Source organism: Lygodium microphyllum, chromosome 22 (genome assembly GCF_053477565.2).
Source record: "Lygodium microphyllum isolate KBCC chromosome 22, Lygodium_microphyllum_v1.1.10, whole genome shotgun sequence".
In the NCBI taxonomy this organism is placed as follows: Eukaryota; Viridiplantae; Streptophyta; class Polypodiopsida; order Schizaeales; family Lygodiaceae; genus Lygodium; species Lygodium microphyllum.
Genome location: NC_141156.1, coordinates 101,664,967 through 101,678,590, shown reverse-complemented (window position 1 = coordinate 101,678,590; position 13,624 = coordinate 101,664,967).

Genomic DNA, 13,624 nt, shown 5'->3' with positions numbered 1-13,624 from the left:
CTTCATCTCCCAACTCTACTCTCACTGAAGCTTCCATGGCAGCCATAGCCAGCAGCACCCTGTCAGATTGAGCTGATTATATCTCACTCCACAAGTCAAATCTCTTGGAGCTTCCTTCTGGAAAAGTATTTCCCAACTCACAAAGCTTCCATGTATCACATCAATCCAGGACATTTGACCATCTGGAGCTCAGCATTGTGAAAATTCCCAATCTCTGCTCTATGTCTACCATAGCTAGACAGGACCTACCTCACTTGGAGCTTCAATAACTTCTCAACCAGGCCACTTCAGCTCTTGATTTCTTCTAGGGAGTTGTTCCTCTACTCAAGGCGCTTCATCTTGGCACAAAAATTGATCACATTGCTGCGCCCTGACCCCGACATTGCACAAATTCGTCATCGCTGTCCTGAACTACGCCGAATCTGTTCGAGCTGCCTGCGTGCTTCATACTGTCCACGATCTTGACGATTATCATGGGGCTTTGATAGCCCATGAATTCATCTTCCTAGGCATGTAAAATTTTTTGAAAATGATCAAGTATAGCTCCTGCAATGTTGAAAAAACCAAGCCCCTGTCTCAGAAACCCTAATTCCACCATAGCCAAAATTTCTCAAGCTTTTTTTTCTTCAGTTTTTCATTCTCCTGATACTCAACCCAACCCTCGGTCACTCTAATCCATTGAACCAACATCAAATCAAGGAGGGGAAGGACCTGAGAAGATTGAAGAACGACCGAACGATCCCGAACAAGAAGAATCAAGCTCAACATCAACACTGACATAGTGTGTTTTCACGCTGTCACTAACTCTGTCTCTTGACACACTACATTCTGCTCTTCTCCTGATAAAATCCTAGAATTCTGGTGTTGATTTGCTACTGATCTTGCAACATCAACATGGGAAAAGACTCTCCAAATGCTCGATTCAAAGGAGTCGGGTTTCACACCTGGCAAACCCGCATCAAGCTCATCTTGATGAAAAAGGGTCTCTGGGCCATCACAAATGGCAAAGAGAAGAAACCTCGGGATGCGGACCTTGCAACTACTTGGCAAAAGAATGATGACAGAGCCCAAGCCATTATCAAACTGGAGCTAGACGACAGTTATATCCACCATGTGGATAACTGTGAGACCTCACAGGATACATGGAAAAGACTTGACACCCTGTTCGGTGCACAATCTAAATCATCAAAGTATGGTCTCCTGATTGAGTTCTTTAGGCTTGAAATGAAGTCCAGCACATCACTTGCCACACATCTCAATTACATGGAAGGACTCCTAACCCAACTCACAGGAATCAACATTAAAATGGATGAAGATGTTTGTATCGGTGTTCTACTTAAGAGTTTGCCTCCTGAATATAATAATGTATCAACAAATTTAATCAACATGCCAAATCCTAAACTTGTTGATATCCAGGCATCTCTGTTAGAAGAAGAAAAGAAACTTAAAAGTAAAGAAGAGCCCAGCACTTCAAAGGATGAACAAATGTTATATGTAAACAACAGATACAAAGGTAAAAAGGAACCGCTCTTCTGTGACTTCTGCAAAAGGACCGGACATACTGAAAAGTTCTGTCATGCTAGGAAGAGGTCCCAAAAGGCCTATCTTGCAGTTGTGAAAGAAGAAGAAGACCATGGACCAAAAGATGAAGATGAAGATGAAGATGAAGACCATCAAGATCGGAAGACAAGACTCATCAGTCCTTCTACTCTTTTAACTCTGATAGACTGCTTTAAAAGCCTTGTACTTCCTTGCCCTAATGCTTTCTGCCATAAGCTTTGTAAAACTCCTTATGTAACTTGGCATTACAGTCCCTGTACACTTTGTGAGGCCCCTGTTACAGCCTCTGGATGTCCACCATGTTTATGGTACCCACACTTAGCCTTTTCAGCGACAGCCTTTGGTGTTTTGCCATGTTTGTGGTATGCCCACACTTTGCAAGTGGTTCTCATTACAGCCTCTACACACTTTGTGTTTTTCTAGTTGTGATTGAGGAGGGGTGTTGAGAATCAGCAATCACACTCACTCAAACAGCCTCTTTGCATGGCTAACTTATCCCATATGCACAATGGTGCCTACTGCAGTTTCCTACTTTCCTATAAAGCATTGTACTTGCTTCCTTTTCTTAATGCAATGATTGTACTCTTTTCTTTTCAGTGAAGTGTCAATGTCATTGTCCACATACACAAGATTGTGTTTATGAGTCCAAGTCTCAATCTTGGAACCTAATTCACTTGTGTAACAAACAGTGTCTTTTCCATCATGAGTCCACACTTCTCCTTCCATCCTCCATAGCTTCCGCCTTTTCCATGCTCTAGATCCCGCATTTCTCACATGGTATCAGAGCCCAGTTGGGCATGGCATTGCCTCTCCAGCCTCTCTTGATTCGTCTCAACCTCAATCTAGCTCAATGTCAGCTCATGACTTCATCTCCCAACTCTACTCTCACTGAAGCTTCCATGGCAGCCATAGCCAGCAGCACCCTGTCAGATTGAGCTACTTATATCTCACTCCACAGGTCAAATCTCTTGGAGCTTCCTTCTGGAAAAGCATTCCCCAACTCACAAAGCTTCCATGTATCACATCAATCCAGGGCATTTGACCATCTGGAGCTCAGCATTGTGAAAATTCTCAATCTCTCCTCTATGTCTGCCATAGCTAGACAGGACCTACCTCACTTGGAGCTTCAATAACTTCTCAACCAGGCCACTTCAGCTCTTGATTTCTTCTAGGGAGTTGTTCCTCTACTCAAGGCGCTTTATCCTGGCACAAAAATTGATCACATTGCTGCGCCCTGACCCCAGCATTCCACAAATTCGTCATCGCTGTCGTAAACTGCGCCGAATCTGTTCGAGCTGCCTGCGTGCTTCATACTGTCCACGATCTTGACGATTATCATGGGGCTGTGATAGCCCATGAAGTCATCTTCCTAGGCATGTAAAATTTTTTGAAAATGATCAAGTATAGCTCCTGCAATGTTGAAAAAACCAAGCCCCTGTCTCAGAAACCCTAATTCCACCATAGCCAAAATTTCTCAAGCTTTATTTTCTTCAGTTTTTCTTTCTCCTGATACTCAACCCAAGCCTCGGTCACTCTAATCCATTGAACCAACATCAAATCAAGGAGAGGAAGGACCTGAGAAGATTGAAGAACGACCGAACGATCCCGAACAAGAAGAATCAAGCTCAACATCAACACTAACATAGTGTGTTTTCACGCTGTCACTAACTGTGTCTCTTGACACACTGCATTCTGCTCTTCTACTGATAAAATCTCAAAATTCTGGTGTTGATTTGCTGCTGATCTTGCAACCTCAACATGGGAAAAGACTCTCCAAATGCTCGATTCAAAGGAGTCGGGTTTCACACCTGGCAAACCCGCATCAAGCTCATCTTGATGAAAAAGGGTCTCTGGGCCATCACAAATGGCAAAGAGAAGAAACCTCGGGATGCGGACCTTGCAACTACTTGGCAAAAGATGGATGACAGAGCCCGAGCCATTATCAAACTGGAGCTAGACGACAGTTAAATCCACCATGTGGATAACTGTGAGACCTCACAGGATACATGGAAAAGACTTGACACCCTGTTCGGTGCACAATCTAAATCATCAAAGTATGGTCTCCTGATTGAGTTCTTTAGGCTTGAAATGAAGTCCAGCACATTACTTGCCACACATCTCAATTACATGGAAGGACTCCTAACCCAACTCACAGGAATCAACATTAAAATGGATGAAGATGTTTGTATCCGTGTTCTACTTAAGAGTTTGCCTCCTGAATATAATAATGTATCAACAAATTTAATCAACATGCCAAATCCTGAACTTGTTGATATCCAGGCATCTCTGTTAGAAGAAGAAAAGAAACTTAAAAGTAAAGAAGAGCCCAGCACTTCAAAGGATGAACAAATGTTATATGTAAAAAACAGATACAAAGGTAAAAAGGAACCGCTCTTCTGTGACTTCTGCAAAAGGACCGGACATACTGAAAAGTTCTGTCATGCTAGGAAGAGGTCCCAGAAGGCCTATCTTGCAGTTGTGAAAGAAGAAGAAGACCATGGACCAAAAGATGAAGATGAAGATGAAGATGAAGACCATCAGGATCGGAAGGACAAGACTCATCAGTCCTTCTACTCTCATAACTCTGATAGACTGCTTTAAAAGCCTTGTACTTCCTTGCCCTAATGCTTCCTGCCATAAGCTTTGTAAAACTCCTTATGTAACTTGGCATTACAGTCCCTGTACACTTTGTGAGGCCCCTGTTACAGCCTCTGGATGTCCGCCATGTTTATGGTACCCACACTTAGCCTTTTCAGCGACAGCCTCTGGTGTTTTGCCATGTTTGTGGTATGCCCACACTTTGCAAGTGGTTCTCATTACAGCCTCTACAAACTTTGTGTTTTTCTAGTTGTGATTGAGGAGGGGTGTTGAGAATCAGCAATCACACTCACTCAAACAGCCTCTTTGCATGGAGCTTCAGGGTCAAGGATATGCAGGCTAACTTATCCCATATGCACAATGGTGCCTACTGCAGTTTCCTACTTTCCTATAAAGCATTGTACTTGCTTCCTTTTCTTAATGCAATGATTGTACTCTTTTCTTTTCAGTGAAGTGTCAATGTCATTGTCCACATACACAAGATTGTGTTTATGAGTCCAAGTCTCAATCTTGGAACCTAATTCACTTGTGTAACAAACAGTGTCTTTTCCATCATGAGTCCACACTTCTCCTTCCATCCTCCATAGCTTCCGCCTTTGCCATGCTCTAGATCCCGCATTTCTCACATGGTATCAGAGCCCAGTTGGGCATGGCATTGCCTCTCCAGCCTCTCTTGATTCCTCTCAACCTCAATCTAGCTCAATGTCAGCTCATGATTTCATCTCCCAACTCTACTCTCACTGAAGCTTCCATGGCAGCCATAGCCAGCAGCACCCTGTCAGATTGAGCTGCTTATATCTCACTCCACAGGTCAAATCTCTTGGAGCTTCCTTCTGGAAAAGCATTCCCCAACTCACAAAGCTTCCATGTATCACATCAATCCAGGACATTTGACCATCTGGAGCTCAGCATTGTGAAAATTCTCAATCTCTGCTCTATGTCTGCCATAGCTAGAGAGGACCTACCTCACTTGGAGCTTCAATAACTTCTCAACCAGGCCACTTCAGCTCTTGATTTCTTCTAGGGAGTTGTTCCTCTACTCAAGGCGCTTCATCCTGGCAGAAAAATTGATCACATTGCTGCGCCGTGACCCCGGCATTGCACAAATTCATCATCGTTGTCCTGAACTGCGCCGCATCTGTTCGAGCTGCCTGCGTGCTTCATACAGTCCATGATCTTGACGATCATCATGGGGCTTTGATAGCCCATGAAGTCATCTTCCTAGGCATGTAAAATTTTTTGAAAATGATCAAGTATAGCTCCTGCAATGTTGAAAAAACCAAGCCCCTGTCTCAGAAACCCTAATTCCACCATAGCAAAAATTTCTCAAGCTTTATTTTCTTCAGTTTTTCTTTCTCCTGATACTCAACCCAAGCCTCGGTCACTCTAATCCATTGAACCAACATCAAATCAAGGAGGGGAAGGACCTGAGAAGATTGAAGAACGACCGAACGATCCCGAACAAGAAGAATCAAGCTCAACATCAACACTGACATAGTGTGTTTTCACACTGTCACTAACTGTGTCTCTTGACACACTGCATTCTGCTCTTCTGCTGATAAAATCTCAGAATTCTGGTGTTGATTTGCTGCTGATCTTGCAACCTCAACATGGGAAAAGACTCTCCAAATGCTCGATTCAAAGGAGTCGGGTTTCACACCTGGCAAACCCGCATCAAGCTTATCTTGATGAAAAAGGGTCTCTGGGCCATCACAAATGGCAAAGAGAAGAAACTTCACGATGCGGACCTTGCAACTACTTGGCAAAAGAATGATGACAGAGCCCAAGCCATTATCAAACTGGAGCTAGACGATAGTTATATCCACCATGTGGATAACTGTGAGACCTCACAGGATACATGGAAAAGACTTGACACCCTGTTCGGTGCACAATCTAAATCATCAAAGTATGGTCTCCTGATTGAGTTCTTTAGGCTTGAAATGAAGTCCAGCACATCACTTGCCACACATCTCAATTACATGGAAGGACTCCTAACCCAACTCACAGGAATCAACATTAAAATGGATGAAGATGTTTGTATCAGTGTTCTACTTAAGAGTTTGCCTCCTGAATATAATAATGTATCAACAAATTTAATCAACATGCCAAATCCTGAACTTGTTGATATCCAGGCATCTCTGTTAGAAGAAGAAAAGAAACTTAAAAGAAAAGAAGAGCCCAGCACTTCAAAGGATGAACAAATGTTATATGTAAACAACAGATACAAAGGTAAAAAGGAACCGCTCTTCTGTGACTTCTGCAAAAGGACCGGACATACTGAAAAGTTCTGTCATGCTAGGAAGAGGTCCCAAAAGGCCTATCTTGCAGTTGTGAAAGAAGAAGAAGACCATGGACCAAAAGATGAAGATGAAGATGAAGATGAAGACCACCAGGATCGGAAGGACAAGACTCATCAGTCCTTCTACTCTCATAACTCTGATAGACTGTTTTAAAAGCCTTGTACTTCCTTGCCCTAATGCTTCCTGCCATAAGCTTTGTAGAACTCCTTATGTAACTTGGCATTACAGTCCCTGTACACTTTGTGAGGCCCTTGTTACAGCCTCTGGATGTCCACCATGTTTATGGTACCCACACTTAGCCTTTTCAGCGACAGCCTCTGGTGTTTTGCCATGTTTGTGGTATGCCCACACTTTGCAAGTGGTTCTCATTACAGCCTCTACACACTTTGTGTTTTTCTAGTTGTGATTGAGGAGGGGTGTTGAGAATCAGCAATCACACTCACTCAAACAGCCTCTTTGCATGGAGCTTCAGGGTCAAGGATATGCAGGCTAACTTATCCCATATGCACAATGGTGCCTACTGCAGTTTCCTACTTTCCTATAAAGCATTGTACTTGCTTCCTTTTCTTAATGCAATGATTGTACTCTTTTCTTTTCAGTGAAGTGTCAATGTCATTGTCCACATACACAAGATTGTGTTTATGAGTCCAAGTCTCAATCTTGGAACCTAATTCACTTATGTAACAAACAATGTCTTTTCCATCATGAGTCCACACTTCTCCTTCCATCCTCCATAGCTTCCGCCTTTGCCATGCTCTAGATCTCGCATTTCTCACACCATCGTGAACTCCTCTATTCATAATTATCATAGTCAAAATTTAACATGTTTAGAGGATGAACTAACGGCTCCATCCCACCTTCTTCATTAAACTCAACAGGGATACTTGTCAACATTCGTAAGTAGTGATGGCAGAAGACTTTGATCTCCCATACAAAGGTTCCGTCCTCTTGCTCAATCACTTTGTATCCTTTTCTCCACCATATAAGTTTACCCTGATGGTATCTCTGTTCCAGATATGAGTGCTCCAAATAAGGAATTAACCGCCCCATCAACCAGTTGTAAGATCTTTTGCAGGTCTCAAATTAGCCCCAACACGGACCTGCAATGCATGTTCTTGTATTAGCATACTCAGAAATAATAAGGCTTAATCTTACTAAGATTAACCTTATTTTTAAATTCTACTCCCTGTACAGATCAGCTAGTAGAACCGTATACCTATTTTTCCCTATCCTAACAATCTTGTAGGGGCCATCCTATCTAGGTTCCAGCTTCCCTGGAAACAGCTCCCTATGCGCATCATAGTACAGAACTAATTGTATACTACTTTGCTTTAAGGTCGTGCAACTACTTCATTCGATGTTTAGCTACCTCCTGGTGTAATAAGCTCTACAATTTCAGTTCATCCAGGTGGGCTATGGTCGTAAAACGTTCAAAGAGTGAATCCTCATCTCCCAAAGAGTGATTGATTGCAAACCGTATGGTTGGCAACTCAATTTCAAGGGGTAATACACACTCTTTCCCATAAACTAATTTAAATGGAGTATGGCCGGTAGCTTGCTTGAACATTGTATTGTATGCCCATACTTTCACATACAACTTCCTGTCCCAGTCTCGTTTCTTCTCAGAGACTATTTTAGACAAGATACCCATAAGCTACTTATTAGTACTTTTGACTTGCCCATTTGCTTGTGGATTATAGGGGGTCGTTTTATTGTGCTTGATTTGCCAAGCTTCAGTCAAGCTTTTGATCACCTTATTCAAAAAGTGGGTTCCACGGTCCGACACTAGTTCTTTCGATGGACCAAAACGACAGATAATCTGCTCTGAAAGAAAACTTGCAGTCTCTTTTGCATTGTCCTGCCTCGTTGCCTGCGATTCTGACCATTTTGTAAAATAATCAGTTGCTACTATAATGTACCTCTTCTGAGTAGTAGATGACGGGGTAATAGGATCCACAAAATCAATGCCCCACTTCTCAAATGGAAGGATAACCATGATAGGTGTAAGTGGGAGTTTCCTATTCTCTCTATTGTCATGTCTTTGACAGGTATCACATCTCTTAACATACTCAAAGGAATCTTGGAAGATAGTCGGCCACCAATATCCAGCTCTTAAAGCTTTCTGGGCCGTCAACAGTCCATCGAAGTGCCCCCCACATGCAGAGTCATGGCACTCTTCCAAGATGAAAGGAACCTCTTCAGGCATCACACATCGACGATAGATATTATCAACACCCTGCCGATATAGTGTTCCTGCGATCAAGGAAAACTTCAAAGCCTGTTGTCTGATTTTCCTCTTTTCTGACTTTGATAAACCAGCTCCAGTCTCTCCTGTTGATAGATAATGCGTGATAGCAGCATACCAAGATGAGATAGAAGTTGTATCCATTTTACAAATTTCTTCAATATCACTTCCTTCAGCCAAAGTCTCTTTCGGCTCCTCGAAATCCACAAGGCATTCCACAATACCTTGCAACCTCGGTGGCTTACTCTTAATCTCATAATCAAACTCCTGCAAAGTGATTAACCACTTTGCCAGACGATCAGGCGGCTGTAGCTTATTCATAAGCAATCTAAGCCCTTTCGCCTTTGTATAGAAAACTATCTTCTCATAAAGGATGTAGTGCCTGAATTTTTTAGTCGCAAAGACCATCGCAAGGCACAAATTCTCCATGTAGGTGTAGTTAATTTCTGATATGCCCAACTTTCGACTAGCAAAAGCTATCGGATGATACCACTTTTCCTCCCAAATTCGGGCTAAACAGAGCTGATACTATGCATGGTGGCTGCTGAAAATATGTAAAATACCTCGCCTCTTTTAGGTGCTTTTAAAACTGGTGCTTTTACTAGCTTCTGTTTCACATCCTCGAAAGCTACCTTACAAGGGTCGCTCCATACAAATAGACAGCTAAAGGATAATAAGTTCGTTAATGGCAACGTCCTTTCTACCAAGGCATTTATAAACCTCCGATAGTATCCTATCGATGACAGAAAGCTATGTACCTCTTTCAAAGTGCGTGGTGGACTCATAGCGACTATAACCTTGATCTTTTCAGGGTCGGTTGCGATTCCTACTAAACTGACCACATGGCCTAGCAATAGCCCATAAGACACTCCAAAGACACACTTCCGTGGGTTAAGAGTGATACAAAATTGTCTGCAGCGCTCAAAGCACTTTCTTAAAATAATCAACATCCTTTCCCTTACAGTGGCTGCCCCTAGGTCATCAATAAATACTTTCAACTCATCTGGGGAAATGTCACCAAAGGTCTTGTCCACTGTTCGTTGCCATGATCCAGGTGCATTGCACAATCCAAATGCCATCACGTGGTACGCAAAAGTACCAAAGATAATAATGAAAGTTGTTTTCAACTTGTCCTCTTCTCCAATTGCCATCTGGTTGTATCCCACAAAGCAATCCATAAATGAATATATTTCCCTACCCGCTAATTGATCCAAAATCTGGTCAATAAATGGCAGCGGGTACTAATCCTTAACCGTATGCTTATTCAGCTCTCTAAAATCTACACATAGTCGGATCTGGTTGTTTTTCTTCTTTCTAATAACAATTAGTGAGCACCATTCCATGTGTTGTACATGAAAAATTAAACCAGCTTTCCGTAACATCTGTAACTCCTCAAACAGCCCGTCCCTCAATTCAAAAGGCATACGCCTTACTTTCTGATTTACAGGATGACTACCTTCTTTTACAAGAATAGTATGAACAGCCAAGCTGGAAGGGATGCCTCTCAACTCGTCATAACTCCAAGCAAAGATATCACGGAATTCTTGAATCAAGGATACATAGTCCTCCCTTTCTACTGAACTGAGCATGGAACCTAATTTAATTGGCCGCGAATTATTCGGCGTGCCAAGGTCTAACTCAATCACATTTGCGTCTCTTATCCTATCTTGCGGCTCTATCGGATCATTTAGAGTTATCTGATAAATATCCTCTGTAGTGGACCCCTCTTTAGATTCGTCACTGGATGATGCCTCACTACCAGATGGATCATCTGTTATTTCTAATTTAGTAGAGGATAAAGGAGCTCTCTCACTCTGAGGAGACTCAAGGTAAGCATCGACTATTACTCTATTAGTACCTCTACCTAAAACCACTCGATCGGTGGGTATATTGACTTGACAGTTTGTTCGTAAGATCCAAGGCCTGCCTAGCAAAACTCGATAGCTAGGACGTCCTGCAAATCTTATCACCCTGAAGTCCAAGAAGCATTCTACACCTGCAACTGTAACATGGACTTTAGTAACACAACCCTCTAGTTGCCTTAGACTATCATTAGCCATTCTAAGAAGGGTGGAGCTATCTTTTTGAATGCCTAGACCCAACGTCTCCATCAACTCTGAACTCATGATATTGACGGAGGACCCAGTGTCTACGATGGCATGCTCTACTAATATTCCATCCACGTATGCTGGAACCCTAGGGCAATTCTTTTCAGTATGATCAAACCAATATTCCCCTACTCGTGCTATGCCCAAAGGTTCTACAATATACCCAATACGCAGGATCTTCTTGAATTCCTTGCGTACTCTTGGAGATAATTTAATCAATTGTAAGAGGTTTACATCTAGTTTGACTTCACAAAGAGAACTTGCTAAATCAAAATCATGATAGGTAGCCAAAGCTCGCTTTTCTCACCAAACCATTCTCTCTTTTGGTCTCGGGAATGACTTTAGTGCTTCTTTTTTAGCTCTTGCCTTCTTTCTTGGCACTTTCTCATCCTTCTTAGGATCGACTTTTTTGTCAACAGACCTTAGAGGTCCACCTTCCACGCCAGGATTCAGGACTTGTGTCCCATTATCCCCTTGCTTAGGGTTTCCCTCGACTGGTTTTGCATTATCTTTGTCAACTTCTTTAGCCTTTTGGCTTCTTGTCATGGCTCTTAGGTTAGAGGTTTCAGCCACATTGACGTGTACAGCCTTGATAAGGCTGACTCCATTGCCTTGTGGCAACTCTTCTATAGTGGTCTTTCCCCTTTGCAGTATTTGTCTTGGCCCATCATTCTGTTGGAGGTTACTACCTTGCACTCTATGATTAACTGGACATGGCTGTTTACTCCCTTGTTGGAGGGAACTAATCTTACTCCAACAGGTAGTGGCTAAATGGCCCGACTTCCCACAAATATCATATTTAACATTTGGGCAATTTCTAGGGAAATGTTGTCCGCCATACCACTTACAGCTGAATCTTGAGGGGCCACCCTCTTCAGGGTGTCAACTCCCTATCACATGCTACTGCTTCTTCAGGAAATTGACGTCAACAGCTATTTGCTGATATTGTTCAGAAATCATGTCGGTGTAATGCTTCATCATATCCTTAACTTCGCCAAGGACATTAGATACACTTGACTCATAGCCTTGATCGTCTATCTGTCGTTCCATTGGCCTAACAATTTGATTGGGCATTGGTTGTTGACTCACAGGAACAACATTAGGGTTCGAAACTTGGCCTCCAACATTTGGTGGAGCCAACTGACTAGCCATAGGCATAGTCACACTAGGAGGTGCTGGCAGCAAAGGTACATTTTGAACCATGCTTCCTCTCCCATTAGGGTTATTCATAGGCATCCCTTAACTTCCATTAATCAATGGTAAATTGCCTCCAAGTGTTAAACTCGCATTAAGATTTATTCGAGAGGAGTAGGCCATTTATAATTGTGACTCTACTCCTTCTGCCTATGTGATGGCGGTGTCTATATCAGCCAAAGCCACACTGCTCAATTGTACATGAATATTGAAATCCAATCCATGCAAGAAGTATTGCAATTGGACAGCCGGCATAATGGGAATGTAAGTTTGTAACTTACGAAATACTTCCTTAAGCTTCTTGGCATAGGCTTTCACATTCTCATGGGGGTCTTGGTGCATTTACATTCAAAACACACAACCAGTATTGGCCACCTCTTTCAGGGGCATATTCTCCTCGAAAAGCTGCATAAAATTGGTTGATTGTGGTTATGGTTCCAGTCTATATGCTATGATACCATACCGCAGCCCTTCCTTTTAATATCATGCTAAAGAACATCATAAGATGTCCCTCATCTTGGATGCGGTAATCAGACATTAGTCTTTGGAATTCACAAATGTGAAACTCTGCATCTTCTTTGGCTAACCCATAAAAAATGGGCAAAGGAACACCTAAAGCTGGTAGATCTGGCGTCCCTATAGGAATTGCAATGGGTTGTGCCATGACAACAATCGGATTGACAATAGGAGTTTGAACTGATGGAATCACACCCCCACTTGAAGTGGGTTGACTTGGTGGAAGAGAGGAAGAACTTGCGCTTCCTGCTACACATAAAGGACTATGTGCAGTAGCTGGGTTACTAAGACCACTGCCTCTTATGCATATCGGGCTACTCCTTTGAGGAGAATAGCGATTTACAATCTCCAACCATCGTCTAGCCCTCTTAGCACGTTCTGCTTTTTGTATTTCGACTTGATGGTCCTTGTCAGAGGACATTAACCAACTTTTTGGTCCCTAAAAACCCTAGATTTGAGAACCACCACTTGTTGGTGGCTCCCGGCAGACGCACCACTGATGGGACTTGAAATGGGCCGGCACTGGTTATGGCACTATCCATACCTCATGCTCATAACAGACAAACACACCCTCGCGGTCTCACGGACCAGGAGCGTCTATCTACTGCTAAAGGACAAGCTGCCCTAAAGCCTAATCTATGCGTTTATAGTTTTATAGTTTTGTAGTCTAACGTTTCCCTTTCTATAAACTCCATAGAGGGAGAACCCATACACACTGGCAATAAATACCATGATAATCACACACATAGGAGGCAACCTCTCGGTAGAAACACTGTGGCCCCACTGCAGCTCTCCTACATTGTAGGGATTGGCTCCTTGATGCACTACTCAACATATAAAACAAACTAACAAACTCCACTCTTCATTTTCGAAAATTTCCAGGAGATACCATGTTTTCTTACCAAATACTTCCCCAAGAAACGAACGTCTATCCTACGGCTTAGGATGTCTTTCCACACTCAAACGTAAGTCATTGTCATTGAAAATAGGTGCTATGCATCCAGGCCTTCTTATTCTAATACCATGGCTTCATGCACATGCAAAGGTGAATGATTCTAAAGTGCTCAAACATAATTTCAAAATCAGCAACGTGCTTTGTGCAC